The 15,615-nt window shown below is 53.4% G+C and overlaps 1 protein-coding gene across 1 annotated transcript in view; it reads left to right on the forward strand.

Moving 5' to 3' along the window:
* The first annotated feature begins 9,985 nt into the window (after positions 1-9,985).
* ARHGEF16 (Rho guanine nucleotide exchange factor 16) overlaps positions 9,986-15,615 on the forward strand; it is a 32,242-nt gene continuing 26,612 nt past the window's right edge. Inside the window, exon 1 of the mRNA XM_030805357.1 lies at positions 9,986-10,126. The gene's annotated coding sequence lies outside the window, so the exon portion shown is untranslated. The remainder of the gene's footprint in view (positions 10,127-15,615) is intronic.

The following is a 15,615-nucleotide window of genomic DNA, read 5'->3' on the forward strand; positions in this document are numbered from 1 at the left end:
AGCTGGCCAGCTGCAAGCCCAGTGGGTCCTCGAGACTGGGGGCATGGGGCGGGGTGGATGCGTGGGTGGCAATGAGCAGAAATGGTCTGTGGCTTTGCTGAGGGCCAGTGCCATGGGCTCCCAGCCTTGCCTGGCCCCAGGCCTTTGGCGTATGCCTACTTCCAGCCCCTCCCAGTCAGCGCAGAGCTTCTGAGCAGATTTTCTGCTTGATATCATTCACAGAGTTTAAAAACACACAGAGCAGCACTGTAGGCTTTGATGGTTACATATGCCCGTAGCAAGGGAACAAAAATGTGGTACGAGATGGATAAATACCAAATTCTGAGTTGTGGTTTCTTCTGGGAAGAAAGGGAGGTGGTGGGCTGGGGGCCGACAGGAGTGAAGAGGCTTGGAGGGTGGGCTTCAATTTTATGTGCTGTTGTAGACGCTTCAGGGTCCTCTAAATCACATTCAGGTCATCTGCAGAGTGACAGAGACAGAGAGAGGAGAGAGAGAACGAGACAGAGAGAGAGTTACTGTTACATCCTATTGTAGGTTTTGTTGCTTCACTGCGCAGGCCAGGCCAATGCTGAGTGGCAGTGCTCAGAGTGGACTTACTTGCCAGGCTCAAGATCCCAAAGAGAAAGTCATCCATTCTCCAGCGTCAGGTCTGCTGTGAGCTATCGGTGCCCTTTATGACACTGAGCAAATGACCTTCCGTTTCTACATCACTGAGATTTTTATTTTAATAGGCATTGGGTTGGGGCAAATGCTTTCTCTTCACCTGTTGAAATGTTACATGATTTTTCTCCTTCACTCTGTTAATGTGGCAAACTACATTGACTGAATTTCTTTTTTTTTTCTTTTTTTTTTTTGAGACGGAGTTTTTATCACCCAGGCTGGAGTGCAGTGACTCTATCTTGGCTCACTGCAACCTCTGCCTCCCAAGTTCAAGTGATTATCCTGCCTCAACCTCCTGAGCAGCTGGGATTACAGGTGCTCGCCACCATGCCTGGCTAATTTTTTGTATTTTTAGTAGAGATGGGTTTTTGTCATGTTGGGTAGGCTGGTCTTGAACTCCTGACCTCAGGTGATCCACCTGCCTTGGCCTCCCAAAGTGCTGGTCACTGACTGATTTTCAACTATTAAACCAACCTTGCATTCCTAAGGTAAGCCTAACTCGATCATGAGATGTTACTGATTATATAATAGCTGGATTTGATTTAATATTTTATAAAATAATTCCGTACCTATACCCATGAGGAATATTGGTCTATAATTTTATTTTCTGGTGACTTTTTAGTATTGGTGTCAGGACAATACTGGCCTCATGAAATAAGTTGAGAAATGTTTCTTCCTTCTCATGTTTCTGAAAGACATTATGCAAGATTGGTATTATTTCTTCCTTTTGATTGAATGTTTAACTGAATTCACCAGTGTTGTCACTAGGGCCTGGAGTGTTCTTTGTGTAAAGGTTTTTTTGTTTGTTTGTTTTTTAATTAAGAATTCTTACCATAAGTTTAGGGATAAAAAAATTACAAAACAGGCCCTGTGCAGTGGCTCTCGTTGTAATCCCAGCACTTTGGGAGGCTGAGGCTGGCAGATCACTTGAGCTCAGGAGATCAGCCTGGGCAACAAGGCAAAACCCCGTCTCTACAACAAATTTAAAAATTAGGTGGGTGTAGTGCATGCCTGTGGTCCCAGCTACTCAGGAGGCTGAGGCAGGAGAATTGCTTGAGTCCAGAAGGCCAAGGCTGCAAGGAGCCATGACTATGCCACTGCACTCTCGCCTGGGTGACACAGTGAGACCCTGTCTCAAAAAATAATAATAGTAAATAATAAACAAAATATAAAATTGTGTTTTCAATAGATACAGTGCTATTTTGATTTTATATTTGTTCTTATGCCAGTTTTGATGATTTGTGTCTTTTAAGGAACATGGCCATTCCATCTAAGTGATTGAATCTATTGGCAAAAGATTACTCAGAATATTTTCTTACCATTTTAACGTCTGCAAGATCAGTAGTGGTGGCCCTCTTTCTCTCCTGATATTGGTAATTTGGGCCTTATCTCTTTCTTTTGTAATCTAGTATTATCAATTCTATTGATCTCTTCAAAGATAGCCTTTTATTTTATTGATTTTCTCTATTATTGTCTATGGTACTGATTTCCATTGATTTATTATTTTTTAATTTACTTTGGCTTTAATTTGCACTAATTTTTTTTTCACTTAAAGATGGAAGCTTAGATCAATTTTCAACATGTCTTCTTTTCTAATAAGCATTCAAAGTCATCAGTTTCCCTCTAAGCACATTAAGGGCAGTCCATACATTTTCATATTACGTATTTTCATTATAATTCAGTTAAATTTTTTTCTAATTTCTCCTGCAATTCCTTCTTTGACCTTCAGGTTACTTAAAAGTGCATTGTTTAATTTCCAAATATTTAAGAATTTTTCAGATATCATTTTGTGATTGGTTTCTAATTTGTGTTGTCAAAAAACATACTCTGTGGGATTTCAGTCATTTTAAATATATGCAGGCATGTTTTATGGCCTAATATGTGGTCTGTCTTGGTGTATATTTCATGTGTACTTGAAAAGAATATGAATTCTGGAGTTGTTGGGCACAGCGCTCTATAAACGTCAATGAGGTCAAGTTGGTTGATAGTGTTGGTCAAGTGTTTTATACCCTTGGTGATTTTTCTATCTAGCGTCCTATCAGTTGTTGAGAGCAAGTGTTGAAACTTTCAACTATACCTGTGAGTCTGGTTTCCTTTCAGCCTGGTCAGTGGTCATCTGCTCTTGTGTGTATTTTGAAACTATTACTATGTGGATAGGCACTTAGGACTGTCTTCTTGACCAACTGAATCCTTTATTATTACAAACTGTCCCTTTTCCCCATGGTAATATTCTTATTCTGAAATCTGCTTTTGTCTAATATTAGCATCGCCATGCCTGCTTTCTTGTGACTAACATTTGCATGCATATCTTTTACTTTCCTTTTACTCGCATCCTATCTGTGTCTTTATATTTGAATCATCCTAATAAGCATCATGTCACTGGGTCTTGGTTTTTATCCAGTCTGACAATCTCTATCTTTCAATTGGTGTGTTTAATCCATTCACATTTAATATAGTTATTGGTAAGGTTAGATATAGGCTACCATCTTGCTATTTGTTTTCTAGTTGTCAGATCTGGTTTTTGTCTTTTTTTCTGTTCCTCTGCCTTCTTTTGGAGGAGTATTTTCTAGGATTCAATTCTCTCTTCTCCCTGGACTTATTAGCTGTAACTCCTCACCTTAATTTTTAGTGTCTGATCTAGAGTTTTCAGTATTTATCTTTATCATTGTCTATCTTTAAGTGATATTATACTCACTGTAAAATATACAAACTTTACTCTGGTATATTTCTATTCTCTCCTCCTGCCATTTGTGCTTTTACTGTAATATATTTCACTTTTACATATAAATGTGATAATACACTGTTATTTTCACATAGGTCTCTGATCTTTTAAAGAAATGTTTTGGGCCGGGTGCAGTGGCTCACACCTGTAATCCCAGCACTTTGGGAGGCTGAGGAGGGTGGATCACAAGGTCAAGAGTTCAAGACCAGCCTGGCCAACACGGTGAAACCCTGCCTCTACTAAAAAGATACAAAAATTAGCCAGGCATGGTGGTGTGTGCTTGTAGTCCCAGCTACTTGGGAGGCTGAGGCAGGAGGATCATTTGAACCCAGGAGGTGGAGGTTGCAGCGAGCTGAGATCGTGCCACTACACTCCAGTATGGGTGACAGAGTGAGACTCCATTTCAAAAAAAAAAGGAACGTTTCGAAGCACGGAAAAAAAGCCTCTCACATTTATCGACATATTTGCCATTTCCAGTGGGTTTCTACTCCTTGTGCAGACCTGAATTTATATCTGGTATCATTTTCTTTTAGCCTGAAAAAATTCCTTTGACATTTCTTATAGTGTAGGTCTACTGGTGATGAATTTTCTCAGCATTTGCCTTAAAATGTCTTTATTTTCCTTTCATTTTTGAAGGATATTTTCACGAGAAATGGACATCTTGGTTGACAGTTTTGTTTTCTTTCAGCACTTTAAAGATGTTGTTCTAGTTCTCTCAGCTTTCAGTGTTTCTGATGACAAGCCAGCAGTTATTTTTGTCTTTATTCCCTTACGATTTTTCCCTCTGTCACTGGTTTTCAGCCATTTCATTATGAGGTACCTTGGTGTGGTCTGCTTTGTACGCATGCTGCTTTGACATCTTTGTACTTATTCTACTTCATTTTAAGGTCCTTGGATCTGTGGATCTATGAGTTTTTATTATATTTGAAAAATTTTCAGCCATTTTTTTTTAAAAGAAAGAGTCTTGGTCTGTCACCCAGGCTGGAGTACAGTGGTTCACTGGAGCCTCGACCTCCCTGGGCTCAAGCAATCCTCCCACCTCAGCCTCCCAAGTAGCTGGGACTATAGGCATGCACCACCATGCCTGGCTAATTTTTGTACTTTTAGTAGAGACAGGGTTTCACCATGTTGCCCAGGCTTGTCTCGAACTTCTGGCCTCAAGTGATCCGCCCGCCTCAGTCGCCCAAAGTGTTGGGATTACAGGTGTGAGCCACTGTGCCCAGCCATTTCTTTAAACATATGTTCTCCCCTCCCCACTCCCTCCTTTCTGGTCCTCTGGTTACCCTTATTGTTACACTGCCTGATGCCTGATGCCGTCTCACAGGTGGGCAAGGCTTGGTTTCTGCCTTTTCCCTAGGTTTTTCCTCTGTGTGCTTCCGTCTGAGTAACCTGTCCTGGCTTCAAGTTTACTGCTTGTTTCCCTCTGTAGTTTAATCTGCTGTTAATCAATAGATTTTTTGTTTCCTACATTGTATATTTTCATCTTTAGAATTTCCATTTGATTCATTATTATACTTTCCATCTCTCTTTTGACTGTGATCATAGTTTCCTATAAATCCTTGGGGGGTGCGTGTGTATATATTATATATATATGTGTGTGTGTGTGTGTATATATGTGTGTGTGTCCGTGTGTGTCTGTGTGTGTGTGTGTGTGTATATATATATTTTTTTTGAGACAGGGTCTGGCTCTGTTGCCCAGGCTGGAGTGCAGTGGTGCGAGCTCTGCTCACTGCAGCCTCCAAATCCTCGGCTCAAGTGATCCTCCCACCCCAGTCTCCTGTGGAGCTAATTTTTTGTATTTTTTGTAGAGATGGGGTTTCACCATGTTGCCCAGGCTGGTCTTGAACTCCTGGACTCAAGCAACTCACCGCCTCAGCCTTCCAAAGTGCTGGGATTACGGGCATGCGGCACCACACCCAGCTGATCCTTCGGTGTATTTTTGATTGTTGTTTTAAATGCCTTCTCTGCGAATCCTGCCATCCGTGTCATTTCTGGGTCTGTTTCTACTGATTTTTTTCCTAGTTATTTGTCGCAGGTTCCTGTTCCTGCTTCTTCACATGTCTAGTAATTTTGCATCGGGTGCTGGAGGTTGTAAATGTGTAATTTTGCATTGGGTGCTGGAGGTCGTAAATGTCAAATTGTTTGAGTTTCTGGATTTTACTGGCCTTCTTTTCAAGAATGTTGAGTGTTATGCTGATGCACAGTTAATGTACTTGTGGATCAGCCTGGTCCTCTCAGGACTTGCTTTGAACCTCTGTTAGGTCATGTCTAGAGGAGCTGTCACCCTAGGATTACTTCAGCGCTTCGCCTAGGACATGGCCTTCTTTGGTATCTACTGAATATTCTGGGTGGTCAGGATTTTTCCCCTCTGTCCCTGGTTTTCAGCCATTCCATTATGAGGTACTGTGGTGCAGTCTGCTTTGTACGTTTGCTGCTTTGACTTCTTTGTACTTATTCTCCATTGCTTTGAGGTTCTCGGATCTGTGGATCTACGAGTTTTTATCACATTTGGAAATTTTTCAGACATTCTTTTTTTGAGACAGAGTGTTGGTCTGTCACCCAGGCTGGAGTACAGTGGCTCGATCGTAGCTCACTGGAGGCTTGTTCTCCCCAAGCTCAAGGGATCCTCCCACCTCAGACTCCCAAGCGGCTGAGGTCAACGAGGGATAGTCAGCGAGGGTGCTTCCCTCCTGGTGGCTGACGTTCCAGCATCCCCTGGCCTGGAGTGAACTCTGGCTCCCGGCGGCCAGTGTTCCAGTGTCCCCTTGCCTGGTGTAAACTCTGGCTCCCAGGGGCCGGTGTTCCAGCATCCCCTGGCCTGGTGTAAACTCTGGCTCCCGGGGGCCGGTGTTCCAGCATCCCCTGCCTGGCGTGAACTCTGGCTCCAGGTGGCGGTGTTCCAGCGTCCCCTGGCCTGGTGTGAACTCTGGCTCCCGGGGGCTAGCATTCCAGCGTCCCCTGGCCTGGTGTGAACTCTGGCTCCCAGGTGCTAGCATTCCAGCATCCCCTGCCTAGTGTGAACTCTGGCTCCCGGTGGCCGGTGTTCCAGTGTCCCCTTGCCTGGTGTGAACTCTGGCTCCCGGGGGCCAGCGTTCCAGCATCCCCTGCCTGGTGTGAACTCTGGCTCCCGGCGGCCGGTGTTCCAGCATCCCCTTGCCTGGTGTGAACTCTGGCTCCCGGTGGCTGGCATTCCAGCGTCCCCTGGCCTGGTGTGACCTCTGGTGTCACTCTGCTCACAGAGCTCCCTGGTCGCCGTTCGTCCCTGGCTTCATGGGATCTTACTCTGCTTATGCACAGTTCAGTATTCAGCCAAAGGCTCAAGTGGACCCCTGTGGGGATTTTGGGGGCTCCACTGCATTGCTGCCTTCTCTCCAGGACTCTTTCGGGGCTTCCCTGCACTGCTGCCTTCTCTCCAGGACTCTGTCCACAGTCCTTGGCCTCCTTGGCTTCCCAACTCTGTCCCCTGCAGCCCAGTGAGGCCACCAGCCTCTCTGGGCCAAAGGCTTATTTGCCTCTTTCTCCAGGAATTTCTATCTCTGCACCTGTTGTCCAGTGTTAGAAAGAGTTGTTTCTCATATTTTTTGTTCCATGTTTGCGTTGTTTGTGGTGATGGACAAGTCTGGTACCAACTACTTCGTCATGGCCAAAACACCTGACATGTTTTAAATTCTCAATTTGGGGAAGATACATGGGGTTGCTTTTATATATTTTTATATAAAAATATAAATACTATATGCATGTCTTTGTAAACCAGAAATGGTCCCTAATGATGACGAGGGATCCTGGACTTTGGCGTCAGACAGACCTGGGCTCTAACTGTGACTGGGCCACTTATCAGCCAGGTAACAAGGGGCAAAACATTTCTCCTCTCAGTTAAGTGGGGGGCATCTGAGGGGGTTTCTGTAAGAATTCACTAAGATGATGCATGCAAGGCCCCCAGCATGAGGCTGGCACATAGTAGGTGCTTAATGGGAAGTAATGACTTGCTATTTTAGGGTACAAGGAGGAGTAGCATTTGCTCCTCAAACCCAACCTTCTTCCCACCAGCCCAGCCCCCCCTCAGCCATGGGCCTCCACCCACCCAGCAGAGGCGTCTCTGTCCTCCATCCCACTCACAGCTGTGCCCTTGGGGCCCTTTCCCAGCTGCCTACGGGCTGGACAGGACACCCATGGAACTGCAGTGGGTAACAGGGCAGCCCAACGTTGAGGGCCTGAGAACTGAGGGCTGTCATGGCCTTCCCTCCACCCCGTGCACTCCTTAGGGCCCCAGGGAGGGAGGGGAGCAGGTGGGAGCACTGCCCACTCGGCCCGGCAGGGAGGACAAACCTGCCCAGCAGCCTCAGCTCACCCTCAGCCCTGGACACCTGCCCTGGAAGGTCGAGCCAAAAGGCCTCCCGAGGGGGCTGCCGGCCTCAGGTACCACCTAAGGCCACGGGCTGTCTGTGCTGTGGCCCCAGTGGCTGAGCAAAAGCTTGGAAAACTCAAAGCAAGGCCTGGCCACCTCAAGCCACAGGGAAGGAGCTCCGCTCCTGCAGATAGGGGTGTGCTTTCTGGCTGGCACGCTGGTGCTCGGCCAGAGCGCTGCCCACCCTATAGCAATGCACAGTGGCTGTTAAGCTTGGGGGATCCACATCTTCTCCCCTGCCAGTAATGTGGGAGGGGAAGGCCCCCAGGGCAGGTCGAGCCACAGGCTCTGGATCCCACCACAGAGGTGCAGAAAGTGCCACGGGCCGACCCCGCTGGCAGGCCTCCCTGGAGTCTCTCTCTCCTTGCGAGCCCCTTAGGTCTCCAAGCTGGTTCCTTCCAACCTCTCCCTTGGGCCTCATGCCAGGGCGATCTCCTGGGTCATTATCGGGCCCTCATTTACAGAAGAGGTGACAGAGGCACACAGAGGTCCTGCCGCCAGCTCAGGTGACATCTCCAGCAAAGGGACTGTCCCAAGCACACGCTGAGTGGCCTCTGGAAGCCAGCAGGACATGGGGAGACAGAGCCAGACCCAGGGTGGCTGAACGGGCCCAGCAGGGGCTGGACAGAAGGTGTGGAGTTGGGGGTAACTTGGAGGCAGCTACTGAAAGAGGGTTTTACAGGAAAGCACTCAGTGGGAATCAGGAACCTGAGTCCTGCTGACTGGCCTGGTGCAATGATTCCGTCCCCTCACCGGGCCTCAGTGACCCCACCACACCTCAGTCCCCTTCCGGGACACCCCAGCTCCCTCCGGCAGGCTGAGCCTCGTCGGTGCAGTACCCATCATGGACTCAGGAGGGCAGCAGCCACCTGCCTTTCCCAAGAGCTGCCTGGAAGTGGAACCTCCCCACAGGCGGCTCCAGCTGGTGGCTGCAGCCCACAGGGGGTCAGCTCTTAGTTCCTCCCTCATCCCCCTCCCCCCTGGGGGACGGATGGCCCATGGGACCCATCCCTGAGGCCAGCCTGTGCCCTGCCCAGGTGGCACCTGACACCCAGGCAGCCCCAGCCACAGGGCCGACATTGGGAGACTAGTGGGTGGGGCGACCAGTGCAGGAGGGGCAGGGCAGGCCGCCCCTCTAACCATGACACCTGAGAAAATGCCAAGTGACAGCCCCCGGCCTGTGGCGTCTCCTCACCACGCAAGGGGATCTCACAGACGCCCAGGCGAGGGAGGCTGGTCCTGGGAGGAGGGTGGTCAGTGCCTCTGGCTGGCACACCAGTGCCCGGCCCACGACCCCGAGGCCTGGGGTAAGTGAGGGGACGCTGGTAGAAGCTGACCCAAAGCCCAGTGTGGATGTTCACATGGAAGCCTTTGGCAACAGGCCTTTCCTGAAAAGAGGCAGGCCAGAAGTGGGTCTGAGCCCTGGGACCTCAGGTCACATTCCTGAATGGCCAGGCCCAAGCTTGGGAGGCTTGGCTCAGCCCCCAGCCCCTCCCACAGCACCAGGTAGCCTGATTCCTGAACCCCCAGCTGGGGGGCTGCTGCAGCCTCTGCCCGGGGCCCTCCCCCACCTTCACACGGGTTCCCAGCAGGCGGAGCAAGGAAAGTCCAGGCTCAGCCTTGTGCACGCTGGCGAGCGCCTTCCTTTACAGGACTCAGTCCTTTGTGAAATGGGGATGACCGCGACTCAACCACACCAAAAAGGTGGCCAGAGTGCTTTGCGCCCTCTTGGCTGTCTTTGGCCGCCTGGCTTCCAAAAATCCAGAGGGCCGGGCCTTTCTACAGCAAACATCGGTCCCCGCAGGGCTGGTCTCCTTCCCCGAAGGCTTCCTGGAGGAGGCAGTGGAGCGGGGCCTGGAAGGACAGTGACGCAGGAGGGAGCCGAGCCGCTCTGGCCCCACGCCTGGCAGGCGACGCCCGGGCCGGCCTCGAGGGGGCGTGGACGCGGGGAGGGAAGGCGCAGGCAGCGGGCGGCGGCGGCTCGGCGGGAATCAAGAGGCGCGATCCAGTCCGGGCGATCACGTGGGCTCCAGCCGGCCCAGGTGGGGCTGTGACCTGTGACGCAGACGGCGCCGCCACAGGTGCCCGGGACGCGCCCCGCCCCCTCCCCGGCCCTCCCCGCCCGGGCCCTCGGACCCGGAGCAGCCCCGCCCTCCCAGCGCCCACCTGCGGGGCCGCAGCCACCGCCCTCCAGCCAGACCGCGCAGGAAGTGGAGGAGGCGCCCCGGGCCGGGCCGCGCTGCCGCAGGAGCGAAGCGGCTGCAGGATAGGACAGGACCCAGCGCTGGAAGCTGCACCGCCCGCGCGCCGCCCCTCCGTCCCTCCGCCCAGGGGCGCAGGTGAGCCTGGGGGACAGGTGAGCCGGGGGACAGGTGAGCCGGGGCTCGAGGGAGCCGGGGGAGGCGCCAGGAACCCGGGGCGCCTCTCCTCCCCTCCGCTTTTCCCGCAAGCCCCGCCCCGGGAGCCGCAACAACTTCGCGACCCTCCTGGGGCTCAGCCGGGGCGGGAGGGGCGGGGCTCGCGGACTGAGCCGGATGCGACCTTGGACCCGCACCCCCCCAACACACGCCAGGCAGCCCCCTGCTTGTCCCCGCCCGCTCGCTCGCTGCTCTCTCTCGACCCCGAGTGGCCGCTTTCTCTTCCTAAAGGAAAACTTCCATGCAACCGGAACCTGGGTTCAGACTTGAGCGCGGAGGACTCTGGAAGCCCCAGAGAGTTTGAAAGAGCATGGGGTCGGGGGCGGAACAGAACGACCCTTCCCGGAGCTCTTTGGGGAATCTGACGCCCAAACCTGCTTTGGCCCCAAAAGTTCAGAAAAGCCCCAAGAAGGAAGAACCCCACACCCAAGACAAACCCAAACCACACGCCCCTCCCCCACCCTTGGCCTTGGTGGGCGGCGGCAGGGAGGGACCTGCTTTGTCTCCCCTGAGAAGGGAGGCAGGGAGGGGGACGAGTGCGTCCCACCTACCAGGGAGCCGTGGCCGCTTGTCTTGGCCGCTCAGCCTCTTTCTGCGTCTGTGAAATGGGAACAGTATCCCTTTTGAGATTTGAGTAGGTAGGGGGACTGAGGGAGTGGCAGCGATGGCAGGTCTTGGTGGCCTCTGCATGTGACCTGAATCAAGGCCTGAATCTTCTCTGTGTCCTTGAGGGGAACAGTCTGTGCACCACCTAACGTGGGGGCCTAGCGGGTGTGTGTGGGCCTGGCTGGGACCATGGCTGCAGGTCCTGACCCCTCCTTGGCATAGTTCCCAGGTGTGTGGGTTTCAGGCTCACATCCTGGCTCTTTGTGAACTAAGCAGCTCTTGGGGCCTCGGTTTCCTCATCCGTAAAATGGGACTAGTAGGAGTGTGGAGGAGTTAGAAGATGTTGACCCACGAGTGTGCCAGGCAGACGTGGCCCCTGCTGTGCGATGCCCACAGCCAGCAGAGGGGAACAGGGTGAGATGAAAGAAACTGTCCAGAGCAGGAGTCATGGGCTAAAGGTGGGCACTCCTCACCCACCCCAGTCCTGCTGGAAGGGAGGTGTCTTGGGGGCTTCCTGGAAGAAGTAAGTCACCTGGACCAAAGTCACCTGCAGGGTGGGATGGGCCCTTCCCCTACCTGGACACTGGGGAGAAACCCTTGTTGGGGGGGCCTCCCTGAGGGCGCTCTCCAGGGGTCATCTCTGACCCACAGGACCACCCTATGTGGGAAGCACTTTCCACCTACACATGAGGAAACTGAGGCACAGAGGTGAAGCAGTGAGAAGCGGCGTGTCGGGGTCCCCACAGCTCACATGTGGCGCGCAGGTCCCCACCCTGAGGATGGCCATCTGTGTTCACGTTGTGATCCAGGCGCAGGCGCTCCCCGCAAGTTTGGGTCTGAGTTTTAGTTTTGGTTTCCAGATGGATCTGGGCTGCTCCTGTCCTTAGCGCGGGGGACCGTCCGTCTGGAACAGCATCCTTATTTCTAGTGACTCCCTGGCTGAGGCCAGAACCCCCACTCTGCCCGGTCCCCGTTTGGGGACAGCCATCCAGGTCAGGACAGGGCCTGGCCAGCAGTCCCACCCAGGCAGGCCACATTCCCTCTGCACCTGGTTTCCTTATCTGCCAGGGAAAGTACCCACCTTCCAGAAGTTTGGGGAGGGGCAGAAGACACAGTGGATGACGGGGCATTCAGAGGGCACTGTCTGTGTGTCTGTCCTACAGCGGGTGAACGGGTGGCAGGAGACCTGTCACCCACGTGGGCACCTGTCAGAGGCAGGCTCTGATTCCTACCCTTTGGGGGAACCCCGCGAGTGGTAGCAGAGCCAGGGACAGCACCTGGGTTTATGGGATGTCTCATTCAGAGCCGGAGCTGGGGAGTGACTGGAATGCACTTTGGGCTGAACCAGCTATGTCCAGGTGGGAGGGCCAGGTGCACTTCCCCGCCCCCACCGTGCAGGGTGGCTCTCTGCTTAGCTGCCTAGGGTTTCCCTACCGCAGCCCTAGGGACCTTGATCCAGATAACAGTTCTCTCCAGCAGCCTTGTCAACCAGTAGCCAGGACTCCTGACTACCAGCAATGTCTCCAGATGTTGCCAAATGTGCCCTGGGGGGGGCAAAACTGCCCCAGTGAAGGCTGCAAAACCAAATCCCTGGCCACCTTGCAAACAGAGCTGGCTGATGTGTGCTGCATGATTTGCAAAACCAAGCCCTCCCCCCGATTACGTGACCGAGTCCGAAGTTTGGCAGGCAGAATTACTGGAGTACAAGAGCATCATTGTAGCTTGAGTTTGCCTTCACTGAGGTTGGATGGACAGGTGCTAGAGAGGCCATGCCCCACTGGGCTGAGTGGGGTCAGCCGGACCTAGAGGCCAGGGTAGGAGGGACAGAAATGCCCGAGGGTGGGACCACATGAAGCTGGAGGCCTGTGCAGCATCGTAACCAGAGGGGCAGCAAACTTGCGGCAATTGGGTCCTGGTGGCCGTGAGAGCAGCTATGCCCGGAGCCCAAGGCCCTGGCTGGGAGATTGTACTGCTATGGGGATGCAGGAGGGATGGGGCTGGCGCCCACTAGACTCACTAGAAGCCCATCTCTCCGGAAGGATGAGGGGGCAGGAGGGCGGGGCTACAGAGCGGCCCACCGAACCAGTGGTGGGTCTGAGATCCAGCAGATCAGCCAAGGCCAAGTACAGACAGGAACGGACAGGCTGGGCAGGGGGCCCTGAGACTGGCCAGCGACCACGGATTCCACCTGCTCAGACAGGCCAGACAGGGGCCCCTGAGACTGCCCAGAGACCACGGATTCCACCTGCTCACCTCTGCTGCATGCCTCCTCCTGGCAAGTCGCTCGTGCCCCATAACTATATGTGTCGGGGATACCAGGTGGGGTATTTAGTGGTAAAGAGAAAAGAGAGAGTTCTGGGTCCCAGGCCTCAGCCGTGGGAGGTCCTTTCCAGCCCACCCTGAGCAGAAGCAGCAGGAAGTCGCCCAAAAAGTGTCACAGATGGGCCCGGAACCTCTATGGGGCTGCCCTGGCCCAGCCTCTGCTCATTTTGAGCGAAGCCCCATTGCAGGTTGGTTCTTGGCATGGAACACCAGGGCCTCTCTGGGAAGACACAGAATCAAGGTACTAGGAGACCAGGGCAGAGCACGTGCCGAGGCAGGCATTTGCTCTTCAGTGTGGAAACTGAGCCCCACTGTAGGGACACGAACAGGAAACTGTCCCTGCCCCGCAAGGGCTCACAGACATGGGGAGACAGGACAGCCAGCCAGCCAGCCAGCCTGCGGCTCCCTCTGCCCTGTGCATGCCCTGTGCTGAGCCCCCGCTCAGCAAGTCAGGGCTGCCTTTGCTGGGGAGCAGGTCTGCCACTGGCCTGCGTGGCTGCTGCAGGAAATCTGACCTCTCTCTGTGGCGCTGCAGCCGGGACAGCATGGCCAGCTGCTGAAAGGAGTCTGAGCTCTCAGCCCCTCCCCTTCGCTGTCTCCACCAGGAGCAGACCAGCATCTCAGTGAGGAAATGGAAAGAGGCCACTGCAGAAACCAGCCGACCTGCAGGAGAGGCTTCAGGATACGGACCTGGCATGGAGCTGGGGGTCCCAGAGGGCCCTCCCGGCCAGACACCTGTGCTCAGGGTGTGTGCACTTGGGCCTCCCACCATCATAAGGCCTGTCTCCTCAATAGAAGCAGAAACAATCAACCACCAGCAGCAGATGTTGGGGAAAGCCCTGTGCCAGCAGGGGCAGAGACAGGAGGAAGTATGTGCCAGGGGTGCAGCTCCAGCAGGCAGTGACAGAAAGAAAGAAACTCACTCCAAAGAAAATGTAATCCTTCCTCTCTAAGACAATAGAAGATGTTACACCCATAAAACAAGAGCAGGATGCCAGGAATGAAGAGCAGAGGGCTCTTTGAGGATAATGAAAATGACAAGACCAGGGGCAGATAAGAAGTTCAAGTAGAGAAAACCTCACACAGAGAACAAAGTAGGGGAGGAAAGGTAAGGAATTAGGAGAAAATGCCAGTGCTTAATCCTCATTAGTGGGTATTCCAGAAAGAGGAAACAGAGTGGAAGAAATAATATGAAAATCCGTGCAGCCCTAAAGATGAGTGACTGCCCGGCGGGGTTCCACCCAGCACCTGGCTCAGTGGACTAACATGGACCCTACGGAGGCACATCAGCGCGACGATCAGAGCTCCCAGGCTGGCTCAGTGAACCAACGCGGACCCTACGGAGGCACATCAGCACGACAGCCAGAGCTCCCAGGCTTCAGCAGGTGCACCAGACCCTCAGTGGGGCCAGGGAGAACCACACACCGGTCGTGATCGGAGGAAGAGATCGGGGCATTGGGGCCCTTCCCCAGCAACTCTGAAGACAAGGGAAGGGCGCTGCCTGACTCTGGGAGAAAACCATCTACAGTGGGAACGCTCATCTCCTCGCCAGTCAGGGGAGAGGAAGAAACAAGACATTTTCAGGCAGTCCAAAAGATGGCTCCCGTGTGGCCTCCTGGGACAGTGCCTGGGGATGTGCTTCAGCACAGTGAGGGCCCAGAGCAGGTGAGAGGGGCCCCAGAAGCAGCAGAGGAGGTCCTGGGATCCGCCCAGGGTGAGGCCCAGAGCACCGGGCCCTCTGGAGAGGGAGGATGGGGGGTGTCTGGGAAAAACACGGAGCTGGCCTGCCGAACATATAGAATATATTCTCAAGAAGCACATGGCAGAGACGCCGGAACACTCAGGGAAAAATTAACTGGGGAAACCAGGCTGGTCAAATGAGAGAAAATCATTAACAAGAGGTGGGCAAGGCACAGACATCCTGTGATGGGGCTGGCCATGATGGAGTCCTCGTCCAAGAGGCAGGGAGGGGGTAGGGATGCCCATAGGTGGGGGTCACTGAGACCAGGCTGTGCCTTTTTCTGGGAAAAGCTGAGGGACCCGGAGCAGTGGCCTCCAGGGATCAGGGCAGCGTGGAAGAGGGGACGCTGGGCTTTCACGCTAAGTCTTTGGTGCTCGTTGACTTTTGAAACGTTGTCAGTGCCTTCATAGCTCTTTAGAAAAACTGAAAAACAGAAGGCAACGGGTGCGGGTGCCTGCCAGGGCCACAGCTCCCGAGAGCCGGCTCCTGAGGGGCTCTGGACTGCCCACACCCCTCAGGCTCTCTGTTAGGCCTGTGGGTGCGGCTGCCTCACTGGGAGCAGAGGTCACACCCAGCAATGGCTCAGGCTCTGGCTCACCTGACAGGTTCCCGTTTGGGCACCTTCTGGCAGTGGAGCAGACTTTGACCTCTCCTGGGACAGCCACGGCCAGCCAGGGAGTGCTGCCGGCCAGGGCCAGGGCCAGGACACCGTCTCAGAGGATGTGGTCAGGGACAGTCAGGC

The sequence above is a fragment of the Nomascus leucogenys genome, chromosome 24 (assembly GCF_006542625.1).
Source record: "Nomascus leucogenys isolate Asia chromosome 24, Asia_NLE_v1, whole genome shotgun sequence".
Lineage (NCBI taxonomy): Eukaryota > Metazoa > Chordata > Mammalia > Primates > Hylobatidae > Nomascus > Nomascus leucogenys.